Source organism: Zalophus californianus, chromosome 1 (assembly GCF_009762305.2).
Source record: "Zalophus californianus isolate mZalCal1 chromosome 1, mZalCal1.pri.v2, whole genome shotgun sequence".
In the NCBI taxonomy this organism is placed as follows: Eukaryota; Metazoa; Chordata; class Mammalia; order Carnivora; family Otariidae; genus Zalophus; species Zalophus californianus.
In genome coordinates, this window is record NC_045595.1 from 189025718 (window position 1) to 189040883 (window position 15166).

At 35.5% G+C, this 15166-nt stretch overlaps 1 long non-coding RNA gene across 1 annotated transcript in view; it reads left to right on the top strand.

Moving 5' to 3' along the window:
• LOC113918695 overlaps nt 1-15166 on the top strand; it is a 310636-nt gene that overhangs the window by 98570 nt on the left and 196900 nt on the right. The window contains exon 2 of the long non-coding RNA XR_004819661.1: nt 7511-7559. This is a non-coding gene — a long non-coding RNA (uncharacterized LOC113918695). The remainder of the gene's footprint in view (nt 1-7510; nt 7560-15166) is intronic.

Consider the following 15166-nt stretch of genomic DNA (forward strand, 5'->3'; position numbering starts at 1 on the left):
TATATATACATATAGCAATATATGTGTGTGCATATAAACATATATATCATATTTATGAAATATATGTGATATCATATATGGTATCATATCATGGTGTATGTCATATACCATGCTTTATCTATCCATCTGTCTATGAAAGCAGACAGATTTATATCCAGTTTTGTATCAGGTGAACAGTTAACTTTGATACTTAAGATCATCTAGAGATATTAATATTCATATCCTGATTCAGGCATCTGGGGTGGAGTCTGAGATTTTGCATTTCTGATGAGACCTCAGGGGAGACAAATGCTGCTGGTCTATGGAGCACAGAATGTCAAAGAGTTAGAGAACCAAGACGTTCAAGTTTTGACTTTGCCCTCAATTCTGATCTTGACCTAGAGACTTTTTCCTCTCAACCTTGTTCCTTATTTATAAAATGGATGGGATCATGTTTCTCCTGCCTCTTCATGGAATTTTTCTGTGGTTCAGATTAAATTAATTAGGAAAATGCTTCCTAACAAAAGAGCATGAGAGGAGGTAATACAGATAGATATTTCCTTTTATCCTTTGAATAGTATATCTGATGCCTTAATTTCTGTTGGTGTTTGCCCATTTAGCTTGAAATGATGGACCCAGTTTTAAGGTTATCTTTCAATAGTTCTTTGTCCTCATTTACCCTCTTTTTGTTCAGCCATTCATTTATTCATTCAACAGGTATTTATTGAGTAGCTTCTGTGCCCCATGCATTGTGCCAGTCCTGAATATATGATTGACTTCTTGTACTTACTTCTCCTTTTCTTCATTCTCTAAAATAATTTCTTCTATTGATTTCACTCTGTGCTCTGTACCTCTCCTATCTTTCTTTCTGCCTTCAATAGAGTGTTGGAATCATTAATCTGAAGGCTACGTTTTTAAAATCAGTTTTATTCAATTCTACAAGTATTCATTGGTTCCCCACTATTTGGCAGACTCCCTGCAAAAGGAATATAAAATTGAAGAAGTGAGAGAGAGGAGAGTCCTTTTTTCACCTCAGTGGTATTCTATTTAAGGAATGGGATAGCTCACAATTTCTCCAGTAACTGTAGTACAAGGCAGGATATGACTCGTGCCATCAGACTTTGAAGAATGCTTGAAAAATGAAAAACACAGCTGATTTGAGGGCTTTGCAAAGACTTCTTGAAGATGGCTAAACTGTGACAGAAAAAATGAGAGGAAGGAAAGGGTGGATGTTGCAGGTGAAGCAAGTCATACCTTCTCTCTTTGCTTTTCTTCATGGTGAGTGATTGGGCAGGTAATCTGGCATGGGCAAAAAAGTTTTAAAATTTTTCTTAGGGTATGTGTGGGGAAAAGCTGGAAATTCCCATTCGATTCACATTGTGACGGCCTTGGTTGCCAGCGCCAGGAGTTTGTACTCAGTTAGAGGGGACATGAAGGAATCTTTGAAGGTTAATGTTACTGTTGGCCTTTTGGCCATGCATTTGAAGTCAACCTTTAATTCAAGTCAGCTGGAATTTAAACACAAACTCACTGTAAGAACTGAGTTCAGATAGCACAGACTGGCGACCTCCAGGTAATCTTCTGGCAGTTTTTATCAAGGTGGCATAGCATACCGGTTACAGTATAATGGACTGTGTGAGGACACCTGGCTGCTAGGTAATCCTTGTTCAGTATCTTGCTAGTCTGTTGACCTTAGAGGAAGCATGAACCTCTGTGAGTCTTAGGCACTTTTTCTTCATGATGGGAATAATAAACTCTGCCTATTTTCAAAGTCACTGTGAGAGATAAATATGGTAAATAAATCTGAAAATCATAAACCTTGAAAGTGTAAAGGTCTGTCCAAATATAAGTACTCCCCTTTGGGGCGCCTGGGTGGCCCAGTTGATTAAGTATCGAACTTTTGGTTTCTGCTCAGGCTGTGATCTCAGGGTCATGAGATCAAGCCCAGTGTCGGGCTCCAGACTCATCACAGAGTCTACCTGAGATTCTCTGTCCCTCTCCCTCTGCCCCTCCTGCTTGTGCTTTCTCTTTCTCTCTCTAAAATAAATAAATATATCTTTAAAAAAAGAATCCCCCCCCCTTGATTTTTCTATTCCTTATGCCCCCCCTTCAGGGTGGCACACTAGAAGGGGTGATCTTTTCTGCCTCTTTTTCCTTCTCCTTTAAGTGAAATATTATCTTTTTATTCCATCATTTTAGGAGTCAGTGTGCACTTTTTGAGAACATATCCAACAACTCATTTCTTTTACCTGTTTCTTTTTAAAATCCTAAAATCATCCACAAAGCTACTCCTACTCTTTTATGCTATAATGAATTTTTATGGGCAAGCCGTACTAATTATATTGTTATTCTAACTTTAGTTTAAATATCATGTCTTGAGATAGTCACCACCCACTGGCTACCGCACCCTCCATGGGATCACTCGCCACACTCCTTTATTTGCTTTATGGCACTTCTGATGAGTAAAATTACCTTCTTCATTTATTTGCTTGTATGTTGTATGTCTCTTTAGTCAATGCCATTTTATTAGTTCATTATGTGACAGTGTCATTGGAACAGGGGATAGGAAAATAGGAATTGAACTGATGTGTGTGTCCTTAAGGAAACAGACAGTAATAAATATTGATAATAATATCTATCTATATGTATAAACATCAGGTGGTAAAAGGTGCTATAAAGAATAAAGCAAGCTGAAAGATTAAAGAGAGAAGGGGGTTATGCCATTTTATGTCAGATGTTCAGGGAAGGGGCCCCTGATTAGGTGCTATTTGTTCAAAGATCAGAGGGAAGTAAGGGAGGGACATAGCTAAGGAAAAAGTATTTCGACAGAGGGAACTGAAAGTGGAAAGGCCTTGAAGTGGGGGCATGCTTGGTATTTTTAAGGTCAAGTGAGGAGGAGCCCCGGGTGCCTGGAGGGCCATGAGCCAGGCAAGGGTAGGAGGCAGTGGGACCACAGAGCACAGGGTGGCCCTGAGCACTATCATGCACAGGCTTCAGAGTCTGTGTTAAGATCTGAGATTTTACTCTGAATGAAATGGCAAGCGTCTGGAAGGCTTTGGGCTGAGGAGTGATGTCATCAGACTCAGGTCACTCTTGCTGCCTCATGGTGAAGAAGATCAACTGGGAAGGGTGAAAGAAGGGAGAACCTGTGATATGCTAGAATTCACTCCCTCCGGCTCCCAAAAAGTCACTGTGCTCACCTCTTTGAGGACACATAGTCATGTCACTTTCAATTAGTCATGGTGGGAGTGTTTACACCATGCAAGTCTGCAAAAGCTGTCAGTCAGGGATTTCTTCTCTCTCTCTCTCTCTCTCTCTCTCTCTGCCCCTTCTTCGTTTGTCCTTGCTTGTCTTCTTTCCTTCCTTCCTTCAGCCCTCCTCCTCCTCTTCTTCCTCCCTTTCCTTTATAACATTATCAATATTTATTATTTATAAATACAGTTATCAATAAACATTTATCAGCACGTCTTGGAGGAGAACACTAGGAGGTTGTTATAACAGTTCAACTAAGAGATGATGGTGGCATAGATTAGACAAGGGTGAAGGAGATGATGAGAAGTAGTCAGATTCTGGAAGGCATCTCCAAAGAAATCACTGAGGGGCTTTGCTGACTGATTGAGAAAACAGTTGAGAAAATGATGCACCAAAGATGGCCTCCTGGTTCTTGACGTGGGTAACTGAAACAGTTGTTGTCATTGATTGAGATGGAAATGGCTTCAGGAGGAGCAGTTTGGGAGGCAAGTGTCAAGAATCTGGTTTTGGAGATGTGAAGATGGAGATGTCTCTTAGGTCTATCCAAATGGAGATTTCATGTTGAAAGTTGGATATTTGAGTTTGACACTCAGGAGAGGAGTCTGGACTAGAGTTGTTACTTTGGGAATTGTCTGTAAAGAGAATGGTTATGCCCCTGTTCTTCATAATTTAAATGGAGATTAATCACATACCAGTTACTCAAAATTTTCATGCAAATCAGAGAAGCAATGTCACTGCATGGCTGTTTCATCTTGCTGAGACTGCTGAGTCAGATGTTCTCTTGTTACATTGTTTTATAATATGGTTTAGGCAACTAAGTAAATTCATATGCCGTGAAATGATTAAAGCCCTACTCACTTTTCCCCCAATTCAATTTCATGCTTACCCTTTTTGCTTCTTGGAACCGGTTATCTCTAACCATCTCTTCTCAAAATCTGGTTCTAGGACCCAGCACTGCCCGCATCAGAATTAAATGGGTGTATTTTAAAACGTAGAATCCTGCACTTAAATACTAGTCCTATTAAATAATAATATTAGCCCAAGGTCCAAGAATCTGCATTGTAACAAATACTCCTTGTTATTAGTATGCACATAAAGATTTGGCCACTCCTGCTACAGTGTCTAAATATAAAGTATAGTCTTTTTATCCTTTTTAAGAATCTCCTTTTGCAGAAATGTTTAATGACTCTTTATATCATGTATATAGTTAAACCTGCAGGCTCATATTCTAGATTACTTACATTAGAACAGAATTTATTTCAGTCATAAAGATTTTGGTCTTTAGTTCAGGAACTCAATAGCAAAGTCAAATTTAATCATCTTTTTTTTTTTTTTTTTCAAAAAGTACCATTTTAGGATATACTGCAACTTTAGGATATAGTCAAACAGAAAAACTCAGTTTCAATTTTAGACACTGAATTGCTCTGGTACTTTTAAAAATTTGTTAAATATTTCTGATTCTCCCCTGTTCTGGACACATGATAGAATTGTAATGCATTTCCTAGTCTCTTTGTGATTTAAGTGGGCCAGTAAAGGAGTTGAGGCCTATAAGTATTGTACTTGGAGCCAGAACATTTAATCACCAATGTTCCTTCACCTTTCCTGTATCTTTCTCCATAATTGAGATGGAGGCTACCCTATTTTTCTATTTACCTGAGTTACTATGATTAGCAGAGCTCCTCTGCTGATCTGTAATAGACATTTAACATGAGTGAGAAATACACCTTTGTCATTTGAAGCCACTAGAATGGAGATTGGTTATTACTGTATAGCACAACCTATTTTCTCTAGCAAAACTGGACCTGAGTTATCTTCTAGTCCATAGACTGATACTGTGATCTGACCAAAGTTAATTTGTTTTGTTTTGTTTTTTTCTTCCAACAGTTGTCAGGGGATTTCTGTCAACATTTCCATCATGACAATAAAAGATAGGTAGGCACTATGTGTCTCTTCTCTTACAACTTTGCTACCAAGTAGTTGGTTCAAAAAACAAACGAAAAAAACCCCAAATAAGTTACAGACCAATTTCTGCAAACATACAAACTTTTACTAACAATCAATCGTAAAATCCACCAAATAGCCCATTCCAGTAATCTGGGTTAGTCTCCGTTTTCTGTCCTTTTCAGCATGCCATCCAGCACCTTGTAAGAAAGGCACACTGCTGAGCAAACACAACAGTATTCTGATGGCAGGAGCAATGAGCCTTCTAGTAGGACCAGGCAAAGAAGGTGCCAGCTTATTTGAGGAGTGGGTGACAAATTAAATAGAATTCCAAATCTAAGGTGTCCAAGATGTTAGCCTCTTGGCCTTTTACTAAGATTTGTATATGTGGTCTCCAGAATGAGGAGATGATTGCCCAGTATTTCTAGCCAATCACACATCTTGGAGCCCACTTGTCTTACCAAAGAAGAACTGTCACATCCTTTGTAAATTATCAACCCCCCATCCCATGTATAATTTCACAGAACAATATTTGGAAATTGAAAGCATTCATCACAGTTGCCCCTGGAGTTAAAAATATTGATTAAGAAACGAAATCCTAATCTACCTAGAGAGTGAATCCTTGACTAGAACTCTTCAAATCTTAATTTATTTTTCTAGTTTGTAAATTAAAGGTATACTAATGTACTTCATACTGTACCTACTGGAGTATTTTAAACTAAATTATAGACACTAACAGAATTAATTATAGATCTTTGTTTATTTACTTTTATGTTCTACTTGGAGTGGAAAAACCATAAAACTGACCATACATTAATTTGCTTCACAAATACAAATGTAATAGTACTTGATTTTTAATAGTTTACTTTGGGCTTCGTAAAGTTCTCCGTATTTCTGTACTTCATTTCAATATTAAATAGATCAATAACTAGCTGTACTTATTAAACACAAAATATATGATTGAACTGTTTGTATATTGTGTAGGGTTTTTTTAAGCCAAAAAAAGAGAGACTATATTGGCTTAAAATGAAAATTTTAAAACCTTGGGTTAGAAGCTTAGATTCTGCTGTCCTCTTTCTGCATTTTCATGGTCTGGAAAGGATACTAGCCTTCCTTAATGGTTTAGTTTCCAAATATTTTGCTAACTGTGAATGAACTAGATCAGTGAAGGAAAACATTCTTTCTACAGCCTACATGAATATTCTGCTGTTTGAAAAACTGGCCCAGCCCATCAATCACTTTGTTAATATTTGTAGATTTTCTCTCACAGAGTTGGAATATAATTTGTAAAACCTCATCAGTCATTATGTGTTTCCCCAAATCTTCACCTCATTTCAAATTCTTCTAGTTACTCTTATATATAAATTAATTTCTGAATGCCTATGACAGCAAATAAGATTGGTAAGGAAATTAATCGTATGTAAAGCATATAAAAAGACTGATTTAAAAAGATTTCTTAAAAACTTGGAGTAGTGTCTTAAATATTAAAATTCGAGACATTAGATGTAATTTATGATGTATTTTAATATTAGCATTTTAAAATAAACCTATTTTAAAAATAGCATTCCACTAATAACCCTATGATTCAAAAAACAGTGTTTATAAACTTACAGATATTTTAAAAATTAATTGGTGGTATTTCGTTTGTTTACTCGTATGACAACCTTTTGTCTCTAAAATTAATTTATGATTTTTATAAACAATAACAAGAACAAAATTTGCCTTCATAGTTAATTTATGTAAACTTAATTTTGGCTGGACCTGTTTTAATATTTTGATTAATTTTGACTCCTATAAATGTTGATTTTTGGAAGTCATATATTTCCAAACTTAGAAAGCACACATACAGCGATTTGGATTGATTATTCCTAGCAAAGTAATTTATTGATATTAGTGATCCTATTATTGTGCAATACTTTTTAGGGGTTCTAAGAGAATGACTATTTTTATTATAGAAAAAGTGGTTCCAGCTGACAGAATTTATACTGAAATATTTAAATTTTTTAGACATCTCATTCTAATGAGGATGTTTTAAGATTTCTTTTTGAATAAGTGTAAAATGAACATTTTGGATGTGTGTTGGTTCAGGAATTTCTTTTTACATTTCAGCCTTATTGAGGTATAATTGATGTATGAAATTGTGAGAGATTTAAAGTGTACATTGTGGTGATTTGACATACATAGACAGTGTAAAAGGATTCCCCCCCCACAGAGTTAATTACTATATCTATCACCTCACTATTTACCTTTTTCTTTTTGAAGTTCTACTCTCTTAGCAAAGTTGATGGAAATTTTTAATGATGACCACCACATCTTGATTCATTTCTTTTCCTTTCAGGTTATCGATCATTACAATGGCACTGTAAAGAGATGACTCAGAAATAACAGTAAGTCTTAATCATGTGAAAGACTTATCATTTTAACGTTGTACTAAAACATGTGACAGCATATTTGGCTATTTTTTTCCCTTCTAATTTTGTGCACTAGTGCAGGGCACAGAATGTGAGCAAAAACCCCTAGACCTCAAAGTATATTTTTATATGAAGCCAAAATATTTTTAACTAAACTCTGCTAGTCAATAATTTTTGGATTTGGCAAGCTGTAGTACAGTCCTATTTTTGAGAAAAGTCAACGAAGTATTTCCCTTCTAATTCAATATCCTTCCCCCCACCAAAAAAAAAAACAATCTTTCCTTTTGGAGCAAAGGCTTATGAACTTCGTGTTTTTACAGCAACAATAATATATTGTTTCTTTTGCTGTGCTGAAAATAATGAATGTTTATGTTGGATTTAAACTTTTGTCAGTGAGAAGATCTACTTACTTCACCAAATGAGATAAGTATGATAAGAACCCTTCTTTTCTTACTAGAGTTAGATGATCCCTGTTAGTAATACACTTACATTTCATATTTATGTATTTCCATTTTTCTTTTAAACCATGAATCTTCATATGTTTCGTATTTGTAATAAGCTATTTTGATCGGCCATATGTTTTCTTCTGAAATGGACATGTATCCTACAGAACGGACTAGAAGAATATTTTACCGTTAGTCATGATTCATTAGACTAGTTTAAAATATCTGTTCTGGCTAAATTATTAGCCAACACTTTAATAAAGTATTGTTTTAATGCAACAGATTTACTTTCTCTCCTGACATGAAAATATGCTTTTTTGTTTATAACATTTCTACCCAAAGACAGCTGATACAAAAATGCCCTGAACAAAGCCTCAGTAATAAAACACAGAAAAACAATGTTAAATTCAAAGCAACTGGTGAATTTAAATATACATATGTGTGTGTGTGCAATCCACTAATACACACATACATAGAGATTAAGTGGCTAGATAGCAGTATATCATTACATATTTTATAGATATGTAATTATAAATCATATAAGTATATGATAATATATATTTAAATAAATTATGTAAGTACATATAAGTAAATTATATAAGTATATATAAATATCTAAATATATGTCATTATATAAATATGTCATTATAAAAGCAGTATGTTGGAAAACTCAAAACGGACTCCTATAAAGAGAAAGTTACTAACCTTTTCCTCCACTTGGTCTCTGTGCCCCTCCCTGAGATTGGCAATGTACAAGTATGCCCTGGACCCCTCTACCTCACTCATGTGAGTTTCTCCCACTTCAGAAAGCACAGATGCATATTTTTACATCTCTTTTGTCAGAAAGGGGTATTTTGGCTTTTGATGTTTTCTTTGTAAACAAAATACCGAGAACAAACTCTTCAGCTTGTTTTGCATCGCTATCCCTTCAGGTTAATGTGCACAATATTCCATGTTTTACCACACTAACTTTTAATTAAAGAAAACAAGAATCTGGGTGTTCACTGTCCTTTTTCTATCACAGCCATAAATTAGAAAGTGCCCATAGTGCCATGAATGGCAAATCCCAGTGATATTTTCACTCCAACTCTGATAGTCATGAAAATGACTCCAAAGGCCTATGTTAGAACAGATATCAAGATTTATGAAGTGAATAGTAATTCAGTAAGCATGAGTTCTTGTACTGATCTATCTGTGATGTGTTGTTATCCATCTCCAACAATATCTGATCCTTATAGTAGGATAAAGGCCACTTTGCTACGATGTAATGTTGCAATCTTCAGACACCACATTTGATGAAAGAAAGAATCACATTATAAAATTATGTGTTTCAGCAGAAAGGAATGAGTTAGAGGATGGATTCGCTATTTTACTACCTTCTCTTTTAAGATTAGGCAGTGTGAAGAGAGCAAAAATAAATTAAACCATAGACTTTTACAAATGAACATAAATCAAGGAAAATAAACATAGTAAAATCATACTTTAGGGTAAATAGCATTAGTTAATAACATTAAGCAATTTTGTTTACAATGGCATTGATCATCAGAAAGCTATATATATGTATTATATAAAGTATTATAATGTAATATATAGTTATTAAGTATATTCCATATATACTGATATTATATCTATTACATATTTATATATTCTGTATTTTATACTGATATATCTTCCAGACTGATAGGTACATCTGACTTTTGACCATAGAATATTTTTATTTTATAAAATGTAAATCCTAACACAACAGTATGACAAAGCCAGATTATGCTTTTAAAAAGGTTTTCAAATTAACATAACAAGTTTTGAAACCTCTGTGTGAGGGTATAGTATGTGCATACATATTCATAGCAATGAGCCTACATTGGGAATTAGCACTGTATGTCAGGCAGTTTAGCTCACCTGAAGTGTGAAGAGAAAATTGACAAGAATGATTCAATGATTCCATTCAAGAATGATTCAATATCTACCGCTATTTATTGAACATTTGCTATGTGCTAGATAATCTTCTAAGTGGTAGCGTTACATAGTGAACACAAGTCCTGACATGCATGGCCCCTACATCCTTGTGGTAATGATAGGAGCAGAGGAAGGAAGGGTAGACATTAACCAACAACCAAACAAATAAAAAATGTCAGACTGTTTTTGAAAGTGATGGATAATGTGGAGAAAAATAAAGTTGAGTGGGAAATTAGGGGAAGAGTATCATCTGTTTTAGGTTGGGGAAGGCTTTTCTGAGTTAGCATCTGAGAAGAGACTTGCCATGCACTAAGATCTAGGAAAGCGCATCCTGGCAGAGGGAAGAACCTGAGTCGAGTTTCCAAGGAGAGAGTACCTGGCGTTATTTGAGCAATACTGAAGTGCCAATAGGGTGGGGCACAGCCATGTAAGCTCTTCTTGGCCATGTTCAGAATATTAGATTTTTTTTTTTAAGTCAAATGGGAAGCCATCCATCAGAGGCTATTGATCAGAGATACAAACTGATTTTGATTTTTCAGAGTTCGCTTTGCTGTGTAAATAATAGCCTGAGAGAAAAATGGAAGATCAGTTAAATACTTACAAAAGTACTTCAGAAGACTGGACTTGTATTCAATAGGTGCTTTTATTTATTTATTTTTTAAGATTTTATTTATTTGAGAGAGGAGAGAGAGAGAGAGAGAGAGAGCGAGAGAGAGCATGAGCAGGGAGGAAAGGGAGAAGCAGGCTCCCCACTGTACAGGGAGCCTGACGTGGGGCTCAATCTCCGGACCCTGGGATCATGATCTTGGGATCATGACCTGAGCTGAAGGCACAGACTTAACAGACTGAACCACCCAGGTGCCCCTCCAGTAGGTGCTTTTAAATAGAATGATTTGAATACCATGATGTTTGATTTATAATTTATTTAATCCTCACAACAGAATAGACTATGTGTAGAATCTTTCTTTTTTTTTAAAAAAAGATTTTATTTATTCATTCATGAGAGACAGAGGGGGGGAGAGAGAGAGAGAGAGAGAAGCAGAGGGAGAAGCAGGCTCCCAAGGAGCAGGGAGCCTGATGCGGGACTCGATCCCAGGACCCTGGGATCATGACCTGAGCCGAAGGCAGACGCTTAACCATCTGAGCCACCCAGGCGCCCTATGTGTAGAATCTTTCAAACAATACTGGCATATAGTAAGTTTCCTGTAAATTCTGTTATCTTCATCCTCTTTGTCATCATCATTATCACCATCATCATTAACATTATCAAAAGCTATAAGGAAAAACAATGCCCTTAGGAAAAATAATGGTCCCCTCAAATGTTTTTACAAATATGATCCTCTTCCCTTGCTAAAGTCAAACATAAAGGATTTTTAGATATGCTATACTACACAGAATCATTTAAGAAAAATACATATAACATCCACCGCTTTATTCATTCTAAAGTTGCAGCCTAAGTTATTTTTTTTAAGATTTTATTTATTTACTTGAGAGAGAGAGAGCATGAGAGGGGGGAGGGTCAGAGGGAGAAGCAGACTCCCCGCTGAGCAGGGAGCCCGATGCGGGACTCGATCCCGGGACTCCAGGATCATGACCTGAGCCGAAGGCAGTCGCTTAACCAACTGAGCCACCCAGACGCCCGTAGCCTAAGTTATAATTCTAATCTAATTTAAAGAAAAATAGCAGCTAAAATAAACCTATTTGTACTTTCCATTTACATTTTTAAAGTTGAGGTCTAATCAAGCTTCCCCCCCCCATTTCTATGAAAATCTGAACCTGAGTCAAATATATATATTCATTTTAGGTTGACTTTTTAAAGCACTAGTTAATCCTTAGATATGACTCTTTTCTGTGTATTATTATTTGTATAAATTTTTTTCAGTGCTCAGCCGCAGTTGATGGGAATGGTACATATATACGCACAACCGTGCATAACAGTAACTGCTCTCTTTGAAATCCATGGCTTGGTACATGGAGAGGAGCATATTATTGAAAATCGTTCTTTTGTAAGCTGTTTTTCTACTTATTGCTTCTTTAGTTTCCTGAGGACTGCTCTATAACAAAGGGCTTATTTGGTACACAAATCAGTTTTATGTGGGTTTTTTATTTTGTGAGTGTTTGTGTATTTTGCTTTGTTTTTTTGGGTATTGTTTTCTTTGTAGCCTGACAGAATGATGAATAGTGCTAATTTTAACTTGAGTTTCAAATACTGATTGATATTTATAACATACACCTTTAATGTAGTAACAAAATAAACAAAAGTAGACCATTAAGCGAATGAAGAAATAGTATACATAAAATATCCCAGTTTTTGGATCTAGGTCTGACAACCCAATTTATATACCTTGGAAATTACACCGATCTTGCATGTAAATGAACTGGATAATTTCAACATATCCCATATTTTGTATATTAAAGTAGAAGAATAAAGTATTTAAAATCATAAAAGTTACTAGTAATACTTTGGAATACTCTGACCTCATGAATACTTGTCTTTTAGTAAACATTTCCCATTTAATGATAAATGAATTTGCATATCTAAGGCCAAATTTGAAATCTTCTAATGCTGAAATTCAATCTAGTCTCAGCTAAATTATATGTGATTAATAAAAGTTGACACTGAACTCATTTTGGATTTTAAATGTAAAGTCTATGTTGCAAAAGTTAGTTGCACATACATCAAACACTTCCAAACTGTATGTCTAAATATTGATATAGATATACTTTCATAAATCTTTGTGGAATGATCTTAAAATTAAATTACTGGTCTTTAGAAAGTTAATACGACAATGTCCCAACAGAATTGAGATCTCACAAATAAAAACATACGTTCAGACCTATGTGCCATCAGCCTAGCACTAAAAGTGCCTCCTGAAAGATGTCGCCATAGAGAGCTACCTGTTTGGCCTTTCATCCTGCTACCAAATGAGTGTACATGGTTCAGCTGATGTCTAGAAGCTGTTACATTATGCAAGCAGAGACAAGGGTTCTGCTTTTCTTGCTAACAGTATAACTTGCTGTTGTTTAATGTCTAGATCTGGCCCTGGAAGAGAATACGGTCATGAGGACTCATCTGGGAGGGAAGAAAGGACAGAGTGGGGGGGGGGGGGAGGGTGCTGCAGAGAGAAGGAAGGCGAAGGCTCAAGTGAACCCCAGCTGGGAGGAAAGAATCCATCTCTGTGCCAGGAGCTGTCAGATTGTGGACACCTATCTCGTGCTGTGTGTAAATCCAGCAGTGACATATAAGTATTTTTCATACTACCTAGTACCTCAATGCAAAATAACTCTAGTATTCCAGATAACCAAAGAAACAAATTTGAAAAGAAAAGTAAAACAGTCTACCTTTGTTAGACTAAACGAGACACCCCAGGTTGGTCTTCAAGTTGGCCCCTTCCCTAGAGATTTTCGATGGTAAAATCTAACTAGTCTTGGTTTTTACTACACTTGGTTACTTAAAACCTCACTAAGCTCCCAGTAGATGCAGCTCACTTGCTAGGAGGCAGTCTAGAGCAGAATTACATGAAGTGTGATCTGCTGGCCAGATCCCTCTGAAAATGCTCTGATACCAATTAGAAAACATAAGTATAAAAATTAAGAGTAAGCATATAAAAATTTTATAAAACTTCGGCAGAGTTATTTTGTATCTGTTGACTCAATTAAACATGGCTGTTAGTTTTTTAATTTAATTTTTCTAGTTATTTATTGTTATTGTGAATTTGAAAGTATCAGTTCATCACTATTTGGAAAAAAAAAATCATAGTCTGGCTCTTCACCGTAATTAGTTTGAGAAGCACTTGGCTAAGACTTTCGCAGTTTTAACATAGATCATTATAAGACAAGTCTGATAATAGTAAAGTGTATTGTTTTTCTACTCCCTGGAAGCATCAAGTTTACAATGAAGTTGCTTAATTATATCCCCAAAGGAACTTATATTTGATTAATAAACTTCTTCCTTTCTCTAAGAAATATTTAAATATTTATGTGAAAACATTCTGCATGCAAGAAGTCATATTTAAAAACTAAATAGAATGTCAATAGAACTGCATTTTTAAAATCCTAATATTATTTTACTATAAACCCAGTTTCTCCTTGCTGTTACTGCTTAACTTCTATAATACATAATATTTATATGTGGTGATCTCTAAAAATTTATTGGAAAAAATAATAAAATATTAATTTACCAATCCAAGATGTGATTTCTCATGAAAATCTTAAATTTCTGCACTTAGAAACTATACATGTATGGTCTTTGATAGAGAAGAAATTGAAAAATCTCTTCACACACTGGAATAATGAAATAATTTGACAGTTATGTTAACAAAGTATCTTATTTTAGCAACCACTGTGTTTTTTCCAAACCCTTACAAGTGAAAATTATTCTCAGTAGCTGATTCTTACAGCTAAGGGTAAGAGATAGGCAAACAAGACTGCTTTTAATTTTGGAAAGCAAGCAAAATGAAATTTAAACATAGACATCAATAGAGAAAAGTGTTCTCTAATTTGTCACTAAGTCCTTGCTCCCTATATTAAAACCAGCAATTCATGAAACCCTCAACAAAGAGTCATTGTTTGCTGCTCATGTGGCAAACTGGCAATGGCTTTATAAAATCTATTATTGAATTGCTGTTACTGCCATCTAGTGGGAAAAATATTCCATGTCACCATGTCAGGGATTATATCCAAAGCCCTAATATTCTAGGAGTAAAGGGAAGGCCACCTTTTGTGTGTATTGCGAGAAGTAAAACAGCAAACGAAGACATGCTCTCGTGGATATGGGAATAAAATAGATATCTAGTCCCTGAATAAGTTAAAGATTTTTGGGGAGAAAAAAGGGTGGGAGGGGATGCATGCATTTGTATGATTCATTTTGTGCAGAACCAAATTACATATAAAACGTTACTTCTCGCTGGACAGCGAGGTTACAGGACATTTGTATTACTTGTACACTTATTTTTTTTTTACCTATTGGAATGTAGATTAAGGGTTTTGCATCTGCTCATTGTCTTAAAAATTAAGATAGTTTAGGTCAGTTCTTCTCAAACTTCAAGGGATTTAGGAATCACCTGGAAATCTCCTTACAATGCAGATTAAGACTCAATATCTGGATGCCTAAGATCTGGCACTTCTAACAGCTCTCAGGTGACGTTCGCATTGCTGTTTGTGATTAGGTCGTATTTTGAGTAG